Here is an 11,057-nt window from a genome sequence, read left to right on the forward strand (position 1 = left end):
TCGTCTTCTCTTCCCTTACTCTTCACATCATCTCAGTATATTTCAATCTTTGGTTAAAAGAATATGCACTGTTTTCACCATTATAACTACATAAATATTGTTCATGCTGAACCAGGTAGAACTCTGTAATGTTTCTGATTTCTTAGACAATTTATTTCCCCTATAATTATTAAAGTCCTCATTTTGTTTTTCACTTAGTTTTCCTTGAGTATCTAAGTTATATACAAATTTCCCATAGCTCTTTAACGTGCCTCTCCGTGCAATTTTCTTGACCATCAAACATGTCAGATGAGCTATTAGTTCCAGGTATTTTTTCTGGAAACAGCTTTCAGACTCTGAGCTGAACAGGTTGCTCTCTAGGCCAGGTAAACATTTTGTATTTTATTCTGGAATGGTTGTTTACTTTCATCTTGGGAACTGTATTTCTCCACTTTGTTTCTTCCCCCACTTCTTCCCTTCCCTGGTATATTATTTTAGATCCAGCTGTAAGTAAAACAAACAACCCCCTACAAAAATACCCAACCTTCCAAAAAGTTGCTTAAATATGGAAGTTTATTTGCTTTCATGGAAAAAGAATCTGGTAGTAGACAGCCTGGACTGGTGATGTGTCTTTCCAAGTATCAGGTACACAAGCTCCTTATGTTGCTTCTCAGCCATACTTCATGTTACCTCCTGGTCCGAGAGAGTTGCTGAGTCTTCAGCCATCATGTTTTCATTCCAACTAGTATCAAGAAGGAAGGGTGAAAAAAAGGTACACCTTCTTCCTTAAAAGCACTTTTCTTACATTTTCTTGGCCAAAACATAGTTTCTTGGCAATATCAACCTGCAAGGGAGTTTGGGAAACAAATCTTTTATCTGAGCTGGCATATTTTCATCTAAAATTTGGAATTGTATTATCAAGTACAACGTGTCTAATGGATATTAGGAGGTAACTACTCCAATCTGCCATAATTGGCCTCATTGGACGGGAAGGGAAGGAATCAGGAATGGGCAGAGAGAGAAGTCACAGAGGTAGGCTGGGTGATATCCTCAGTACAGGAAGCCAAGAAGCTAAAGTGGCTCTTTAGAGATGTCCCTTGAGGTTATACTCTCTGGATCTTTACAACCCTGCCTCTATCAATCATTAGATGAGGGTCTCCCTGAGAAGCATATGATTTGGGATGAAGCAGCTCTTTTTAGCTAAGGCAGTCTCTGAAGAGGCTAATTGCTGTCTTTGACAGCCCTACGTATCTCCTTTTTTTTTTTTTTTTTTTTTTATCCGACCAGGGTAGAAAGTACTCCTCTGAAGGGAAATCTAGACGACTCAGCCCCATTGTTACCATAAACCACAAGAGACTGGTTTCTACAAAATATTTTTCAAAATCTCCTTAGCTAAGGGCAATATGGATAGGAATCTTTGAGTGCAAGTTGAAAACAGGATCGTTGAGTGAATACAAATTACTACTACTGAGGTCTGTCTCAGAGTATCACTAAGTCCTTAAGTACTGTAGAAAATGTGAAACAAGATCTTAGTCACTATTTTGTGAGTAAGTATATTTGAGAATCCATGCTTCCAATACCATTACTCAAAACCTGTTTCCTGTTCTGAAAACTGGAGGTTCCTCCCTAGGAATGAGGAGACAAATTTAATTTTAATTTTAGTGTCCAATGTCTCATCCTAGGCAAATCCTTTCTTAATATGTTGCTCATGCAGTGCCCCTTTGATTCCTTTATACACCTGAATGTACACAGCCATGCACAGCAGTTTATATGAAGTGTCTTTGCCATGTGCTTTTAAGAAGCCTTCCAATATCCCAAGTTCTTTATATCATCTGAAGACATTTCCAGGGGTCATCATCCTAATGTCATCATCTTCTTGTTCGGGTTTCACTAACTCTGTGTCTCTAATACTTTGTCATGTGTCATTTTCTAAATTCTCCTATGATTTGTATTTCCTCAAAAATTACAGAAAATATCAATTAACTGAGGAAAATAAATTTTAAAAAGTTATAATTCCCAATTCTCTCACTTTCTAAGTTGGTTGAATACAAAAGAAGATCCTCTTGGTTGTTCAGAGGATTGGTAGATTAAGATATACATAAAGATTGTGGGTGATTAATAAATGTGCCTCTTCTGACCACTTCTTTGTCTATATAATTCTTCCTCTAGAAGAATTATTCTAAGGGGTTTTCCAGTTTTGCAAACATAAGAGTACTAACCCCCCCCCCCCCACTGTCTAGGGAAAAGGTTACAGGATGTTTGTGAGCTGGAGAAAGGCTGTTCCTCTGAATAGTAGCCCTAGACATGTGGCCCTGGTTGCTACAGAAGAGGTAAATAAATATTCATAAGGGTCAAGGACCCTTTTCTTTCAAAGTTCAAGCACTGCTCTGTTGGATGGAGATGGTCTGAATAATGTTTTATGGGTAGAAAGGAAATTAAGGTCCTGAAAGGAAACTCATGAGGGAAGGAGACACCTGGACTGGTAACCCAATTTCAATACCTAGACATAGGTGTTGATGGCAAAAGCTGTGTTGAGTTCCATGTTCTAGTGATTGAATAGTAATTTTGGAACCCAGATCACAGGCATAGCTGTGACCTGTTCAGAACTGGGACCAATGAGGGAATTACTGAAGCACAGGATTCTGTGAGACCATTGTTCAGTTCTATCATTGCAGTAAAGACAGAAGCAATATAGAGAGAAAGCTGGCCTCAACTGGCAAACCAATCTGATTTTTATGTTTTCTATGCCTAAGCAGAATGGACTCTTGTACGGATTAAAGCACAAGAGTTCTATAATCTTAAGGATGGCCTCAAGAAGATTCTTGGCTTCCTGTTTATTTGACTATATGGAGCCTGGATTAATTCATTTAAGAATTAAAAAAAATGTGAATGTTATAGACTGAATGTTTGTGTGTCCACACCACCCCCCAACATCTATATGTTGTAGCTTTAACTCATGGTGTGACTGTATTAGAAAATGAAGCATTTTGAAGATAATTAAGGTTAAATGAGGTCATAGGTTTTGGGTCCTGATCTTATAGAATTAATGTCCTTAAAAGATACCAGAGGAGTTTCTTCTCCCACCCCAGTCTCTCTCTCTGTGTCTATCTATCTGTATGTGTGTCTCACAATCTCTCCCTGCCATGTGAGAACATAGCAAGAAGGTAGCTGTCTGCAAGTCAGGAAGGGAGCTGTCAGTCAGGAAGAGAACTCTCACCAGAAAGCAAATTGGTCAGAATCTCAATTTTGGACTTCTAGCCTTCAGGATTGTGAGACAATAAATTTCTGTTATTTAAACTGCCTAGTGAATAGTATTTGTTATGGCAGGCTGAGCCAACTAATACGGTGACCACTTTTGTACTCCAAGCAAATGAAATAGGTCATAATAGTCATAATAGTCATATCAAAATAATGGAGAACTTTTTTTCTTGGTTAGAGGTATAAGGTCAAGTTGAAAGGGAGCAAATGTATTCAATATCACAAGCATAAAACCAGAAAGTTACTTCTAATGCTCTCAAACACTCACATGGAAGCCACACAGAAGAATTTAAAGAAAAATTCTGAGTCCTGGTGACCTTGTTACTCAGAGTTACTTTCAAATTGTATACAATTGGCCATCTGTTACCCTAGGCTAAATAATATGGCATTTTAAAAGACTAAGCAGAAAAGAGTTTTGTTTCATTTTCTTTTTATTTTTTATTTTTGGTGGTCTGAATATTGTCAATACAAAGTCTTGGAGTTATTTTTGAGAATCTCCATCTCTCTGTGATTGTCATGTCATTCATACATGACGACTTTTGTAAATGTCTTTTTTTCTTTATTCTTAAAGGAACAGAAAGTGGAATAAAAAAATCTATTAAAATCGTTGGTCTTTAATTCAGTTCTGGGTTGATTAAGTAACTAAGGCACATTACCTATGACCATTTAATGTGACATAATACCTCTGCTGTGGGAAGTCATAAATAAAATTCTGTTACATTTCAGTGTTTCTTTTTTGTTTATAAACTAAGATGGACTCTACTAATTAAAAAGGACACTGATGGTGATGAGGTAGCTTCATAAAATGACAGGGGATATGACCCCTCCAGGATCAATGCAGTGGTTCAGCAATGTCTGGGCAATATTACCAGTTCTCTCTTACCTTAGTGACAGACTGAAAGTGTAGAAACATCATGAAAAGATTTACTGAGCTTAGGGCCCAAGGAATTTACTATTCCTTTCCAGTTAGCATTGAAAGAAGGCAGTTTTGACTCAATCCTGATTTCTTGGTCATTTGGAAATTTAAGCACTGAAATATATCCTTTGAGGGAGATTTTGAAAATTAGGCTTTCCTAAGAAAAAGAAAAGCACTAATTCATTTCTCTGGAAAGTTGTAACCTGCTTGGTTCTCTCTTCTGTGTCAGGGTCATAGATTTTAAGTCAACCAGGTATGGGCTTGATCCTGAGTTCCAGTGTATGACTTTGAGTATTCTTCTTTTTCCTTCTCTGTAAGGTATGGTAGGATGATAGTGAGCGGTATATGAGAACATACATAGAATATATTTAGTACAGGGCCTGGCACACAGCAGCCACTCAATAAATCATAACTACTGCTATTTTGAAGATCTTGCTGATGTTGCTGATGGTGATAAGTATGCTAAGGCAAGAGTAGAAAGAGCTTCCTTCTTTATTTGTCATATTCACTCAAAACTGATTCTGTAGATATTCATGAAGCATCTACCATGAGTCTGACTCTGGGTGAGACACTTGATATGAAGAAAAAAGCAAAATAGATCTGACTCTTGTGTTTATTATGCTTATATGCTGGTCATGAGGCAGATATTAAGCTGAAAATCATAAAAGTAAATACATAAATACAAATAAAGATAAACTTTCTAAAGCAAAATTCACTGTGGGCTATGGGGAATACAAAAGGGGATGGAGACCAAGAGATGAAGAAGTGCCTCTTTGGGGAAGCATTGCTAAGACCTTAAGAAGCAGACTGCGATAATAAGCAAAGAGTTTGATGAAGGGCACGCCAGGCAGAGGGACAGTATATGCAAAGACCTGTGGGTGGAGAATAAATAGATGCCCCTGAAGAACCACAAGAAGACTAAGGGGGCTGAAAGTGAATTGAATGGGAGTGAAGGGAAGTGGGAGGACATGAAGAGGGAGACGTAGACAGGGGCCAGATTGGAGCTGTTAAAGACTAGAGTTTCTACTAAATGCAGTGAAAAGTCATTTTGAATAGAAGAATGACATGATACAGTCTACATGTTTTTAAAAATCCTTTGATATCTCTGTAGATAATGGAGTAGAAAGATACAGGAGCAGAACAGGATAATGACTACTTAAAAGCTATGATCTTATTCCAGGGAGGGTATAATAGCTTAAGGATGCTTAAGGAAGCATCATAGCAGTAGAGAAGGAGATGGATGAATATTTTATATGTGTATTGTCTGGCATATTATCTTATCATAATTATTGTAAAGATGGAATGCATATATACATACATCTTCAGCTGCATCCCATCTTTATAATAATTATGATGATAGTAATAAAATAAAATGCCAGACAATTTATTAAGCCCTTTCAAATGCATTATGCCACTTAATGCTTAGAACCTCTTTTTTAAAAAGTAGGTACTGCTTTATTAATCATTCTGTTATTAAATTAAAACAAAAGTCAGAAAGGTAAAATAATTTTCTCAAGGGCATACAGTAGAAAGTAGTGTTGCTGGGATCTGAGCTCATATGTGTCTTGATTCTAAAATCCATATCTTTAAGCATTTCCCAGTTGTGCACTTGCCACCTGATCTGGAGAATATGTGTAGATTCTATCCCTCTGCACTGGTATCAGGGATTGTCTTCAGCTTCTGGACTCTCAGGTTTTGGAGTGACCTCAGAGACAGTGGCTATGCCAAGAGCATCGTCTGAGGCAGTTGTGGTCAGTTTCAAATCTGCCCCAGTATCAGTATCACCAGCGGCTCTAGGTGCTCTCCTCCAGAGTGCTCTAGTGTTTCAGAAAAGTGGCCTTTATAAAAAGTGAGAGGAATTATTGAAGCTTTACCCTTGTGCATTAGGAAGAGTGGAATGATAATTGCTTTATATTGTGTGGTGCTGCAGATAATCAAGCAGAGGAATTGGAATAACTGTTTTGAAAGGAATGTGAAAGATCACCAAACCAGAAATGTTTTAATGAGAGGAGCAGGGTACAAATCCTGAGCAATAGCATGTGGTAAATAAAGTATTCAGAGTAGATCACTAAGAGGATATGCTTTGATGGGGGAGGGGAGAGGAGAATAGACTGATGAAATATAAAGATCTCGACATAGTTGCAGAGAGGAAATGTGGAAGAACGTGTCAGACGTTAGAGGAAAATATAGCAATAATACATACCACAATTGAAAGGTCACTGTGTGCAATTAAATACATCGCCTCTTTTAATTCATTCTCATAATTGCTCTTATTTAGTAAGGCTCAAAGATATCAAGAAAATTGCCTTGTATTACACAGCTAATATGTGGTGGAGTCAGTATATTACATCTGTCTGCCGCCCATGTTGAACTAAAATAACTGTATTCTCCTGACACAAAGGGGAAGAGAGGGGCATGGATTTTGAATGAATCCTCTCTATAATTCTTGTCTCTAATCACAAAGGGAAAGGGAGCCCATAAAGAGAGTACAAAAGAAGAGCAGAAAATACGTTACCTGTCCAGGCTTTAGAATGACCTCTCTTTAGAAGATAACCACTCTGGCTGAGAGATTAAAGTGAAGGCTGCAAAGCTTGACAAATAGCACAGGCAAATCCTGAAAGGCTGTATCTCTAGTGACAGAATGAGGTTTCTTGGGAGTTACTGCAGACACCAGACAAACAGCAGTACATTTTGCATCATGCATGGAGGATAATAAGACTGAGGAAATTTCTGCTCTAACTGTCCCCTTCTTTAGTTTGACATATTCTGTGTGTGGTAGCAGGGGGTGCAGAGGGCAGATCTACACTAGAACTTAGAAATGTTAAAATGTACATGATGCCACCAAGCAGAATTTAACTGATTGCCTTTTGGTCAAGGGAGCCTATTTCTAGGGTGAGAATCTATTACCCAAGACAGAAGGGACTTCTAGCTCAAAGGCTGATGCTGGTAAGGAGGAAGACAGTGTGCTCTTGAGATCTGTGACTTATAATAGTTCATAGCTAATTGCCGGTTACAATGATGGCTGCCATTTACCAAGTAATTCCTAGGCTAGGTGCTGTTCTAAGAGCTTCCCATGCTTTAGTAGCATAGCATTCAATTCTCATAAAATCCCGGATACTATGTGCTATAATTATAATAATTCCCATTTTACAGATAAAACAGATAATGAGAAAGGTTAACAAAATTGTCTAAAGTCATACTGTTAGTATAGGTATCACAGGTGGGATTTGAGCCTAGGAGATTTGACCCTACATCTCGTGTGTTTAGCCACTATATGGTGCAATGTCTATTTTAAGTTCCATGTCTCCTATCTTTCTGAGTTCTCTTTGGATTTGGGTACATACATCTCACTTGCTTTAACATTTTAGAATTCCAGAAGTGACTATGCAGATTAGATCTTGGGACACTCTTAACTTTGCCTATATTAAAAATAATAAAAACTCATTTATAAGCAGCATTGGAAATTAACTGACTGCAAAAAATTTCTCTACTGTGAAGAACTCTACAAACAGTCTTTTTCTCCTATATATGTAAAAAAAGAACCTTAGCTAGAAACTTGGGGGTAGAAGTACTTATTACAGAACTTAATACACAAAAGTACAGTAAATACTGCTTGAAGAGTGGAGATGTGAATTGACATACTTCAATAATGTCTATAGAAGTTTCTAATTTTTTCTTAAAAAAAAATTTAGGCCTAACTATCCCTCTCTGAATGAGTATGCTGGGGATTGGCTCAGTTGGAAATGTATGAGTGGATCAAGACTTAGAAGAGTGTTTTCCCTCTAGACTGTTGCCAGTGATGACATGAGAAGATGAGACACTGTCAAAGGTTAAGAGCAAAGCCAGAGAAGGAAGGGCAAATGGGCCACCAGACTAGAGACCAAAAACTAATATGGAAACCTGGAGTCCATTGTCACCATGATTAGCAAGAAGCAATAATCAAGATAAAAAAGAGTCATCTGGACCAGGGGGTACTGTCACCAATGCTTTTATATGGAGGCTGCAGCAATAGGTTAGGTTGCATGTCTCCGGCTTCATTTTGAAAATATATACAAGTGGATGGAAACGTGGAGTGAAATGACAATATCCTCTCCCTTAGTCAACTAGGAAATTTTTTCCTTCAAATATCCACTTTTCTCACTGTACATTTTCCGGATTTCTCTCCTCTGATGATAGTCACTCTCAATAAAGTGATCTGAATTGCCCTTCTCTATACCTCAAGTGTGAGAAATGAAATTTCTGTCTTTCTGCTCTTAGAGGCATCTGGCACCCTGCAGAGCCAACGGGGAGAGATGAGCTTTTCTTTTCTTTTCTTTTCTTTTCTTTTCTTTTCTTTTCTTGTTTTAAGATTTTATTTATTTATTAGAGACACAGCAAATGAGAGAGAGAGAGAGGCAGAGAGAGAAGCAGGCTCCATGCAGGGAGTCCAATGCGGGACTTGATCCCGGGTCTCCAGGATCACGTCCCAGGCTGAAGGCGGCGCTAAACCGCTAAGCCACTGGGGCTACCCGAGCTTTTCTAATTTCAGCCAGAAATGTATTATATTAAATGGGACTCAAAAGTGGGTTATTGCTTTATCGATTAAGAGTAAAGGTTTTGGCAACAGACACCAGGCTCCCACCTATGCTCTACTACTTACTCACTCACTATGTTACTCTACTGCTCTGCATGACCCGAGCAAGGTTACAATGGCCCGGAGCAAGGTTACAACGTTATATTCATTCCAACTTCTTAAAATTGCTTGGGTAATTGAGTTAAAGAATGAAAATGAGGCTTAAGCTTAGTAAGCACCCAATAGATGATGGCTATTATTTTTATTGATATTATTATCATTAAAAATGGTCAACAATTGCAGTGTATGGATGTTAGGGGAGAAAGAGCTTATTTAAAATGCCCCAGATTCCTCCTGGCAAGCAATGAGCATTCACTAAATGGGTCGTACAATGATCATGATCTGCGTATTATTATTCTGAGATGCTGATACTTGCAGGACAGCCTAAGAAGCTTAAAATCTATTCAATTACGTCTCTTTTGTCTTCACTGCACTGAAGTTTTCTCTCACTCTATTTAACTATATTTCACCACAGAAATTGACTATCTCTACCTTGACACAGGGCCATTTTCTAACTTAAAATATTTGGTGTTTTATTGGAACAAAACAGGGATGAAGCACAATGTACAATGCTTGATTTAAGAATCATGCAACTCTATTAATACTATTTCATCCCCCTACTTTCGGACAGGGATTGAATTATCCAGACTCTGTTAAGGTCACGGTTGATTTGAATTATGCACTCTAGTTTAACAGTGGAAAATATGAAGTTCTTCTAGCTCAGTGAGCTTAGAGAAATAGATTGATAAACTTCAGAATTAAAATGGGACTATAGGAATAAGAAGGATACATTTATGAAGAATAGTTTTGGAAATATTAAAATTACTTTATAAAAATAGAACCAAGGCTTTTATTAATCTAAATTTGAAAAATTTCAAATAGATGATTCGACCAAATTTCCTATTCACTCATTCATTAGTTAATTCAGGAGGTATTTATTTAGTGCTTATTATATCCTTTTTTTTAATATCCTTTTTTTTAAGATTTATTTATTCATTCATTAGAGACACAGACTGAGAGAAAGAGGCAGAGACACAGGCAGAGGGAGAAGCAGGCTCCTCACAGGGAGCCTGATGGGGGACTCGATTCTGGATCCTGGGATCACGACCTGAGCCAAAGGCAGGCGCCCAACCGCTGAGCCACCCAGGCATCCCTAGTGATATCCTATAGGTGCTTGAAATTTACATCATATTCATCTCCAACACTGGATCATAGAATTGGATTGAAGAACAACAAAAGACTAATGGAGTAAAATAGAATTTTTCAGTGGTCTCAAATTATACTCCATTACTGATTTTTTAATTTAGCAAGCTTATTTCTTCCCACTTTATACCCCAATCCCTGCTTTCTTACCCCATCTAACCTCTGCCCAAGGCTGGAAAGAGATTGGAGGGCAGGAGAGGAGAAGCCAGGGTATTTCTGCTTCCATCTTGCTTACCTTACCGTCTCCATGTCCCTTTCTTCTCTCAGCTGGCTCTAGTAGTACTGTTTTCTCTCTTTGTTCCTTCAGGCTTAGCAGTGGTAATACCTTTCATTTTCTGGCAGTATGTGAGTGCCTGTACACCCTTTCCTGGCTTCCTTATCTCTGTCCACCCCTTTGTAGACAGTCCTTTCATTGCATTGTTTTCAAAATCCCATCTGTGTGAGCCTTTTCTTCCCTGCCTGGACTCCAACTGATAGATAAATAAATGCACCTGCCTCACTGCGATAAGAATTTGTTCATTACTAACAATAAACAAAAAAGAATCGCGTAAAACAGTTAATATTTCAAAATATACATCTTTACCCCTGAACATCATGAAGTGAAACTATCTGTTGTTATGAATCATGTTTATATACACATATCTAGGGATGTATGTAGAGGGCATTGGCCATCAGTGACTTCTAGACAACAGTTTGCCTGCTAGCTTTTGTTGTCCTGAGGTTTTTAATTAACATACCCATTGTTTTGTACAGGTGAGCCCTACATGCCCAAAAGCATCTGAACAGGTACATCAAGACTTTCCATCAGAGATTGAGTTACTCCTACTCTTTCCTCACAATGCTCTTGATTGTAGAGAATAGCGACAAGAAACCAGAAAGGAAACACCATTCTTTACAATTTAGCAGGAAAATCAAAAGAAATAGGCAGGCAATCTGCTGTTCCTTCCCCATATGGGTGACAGCAATGCAATCGGAAAAATAAGTACTAATTAGCTAAATGAAAAGCTCAAACTGGGATTGTTGAAGAGTTTAATTTTAGGGCAAACTGAGATGGTTTCCCAATCCTAGGGATGTAGAAACAGACAGGAA

General features: G+C 38.0%; 1 protein-coding gene across 2 annotated transcripts in view; it reads right to left on the reverse strand.

Moving 5' to 3' along the window:
- TMEM74 (transmembrane protein 74) overlaps positions 1–10,411 on the reverse strand; it is a 34,857-nt gene extending 24,446 nt beyond the window's left edge. The window contains exons 1-2 of one of the 2 annotated variants that reach the window (XR_008662997.1): positions 10,204–10,411; positions 665–823 (exon numbers count right to left, since the gene is read on the reverse strand). The gene's annotated coding sequence lies outside the window, so the exon portion shown is untranslated. Of the gene's footprint in view, positions 1–664; positions 824–10,203 lie in introns of those variants that run through there. The other variant, XM_055314403.1, reaches the window with a different exon arrangement.
- Between the last annotated feature and the right edge of the window lie 646 nt (positions 10,412–11,057).

This window comes from Nyctereutes procyonoides, unplaced genomic scaffold (genome assembly GCF_905146905.1).
Source record: "Nyctereutes procyonoides isolate TBG_1078 unplaced genomic scaffold, NYPRO_anot_genome, whole genome shotgun sequence".
Classification (NCBI taxonomy): Eukaryota; Metazoa; Chordata; class Mammalia; order Carnivora; family Canidae; genus Nyctereutes; species Nyctereutes procyonoides.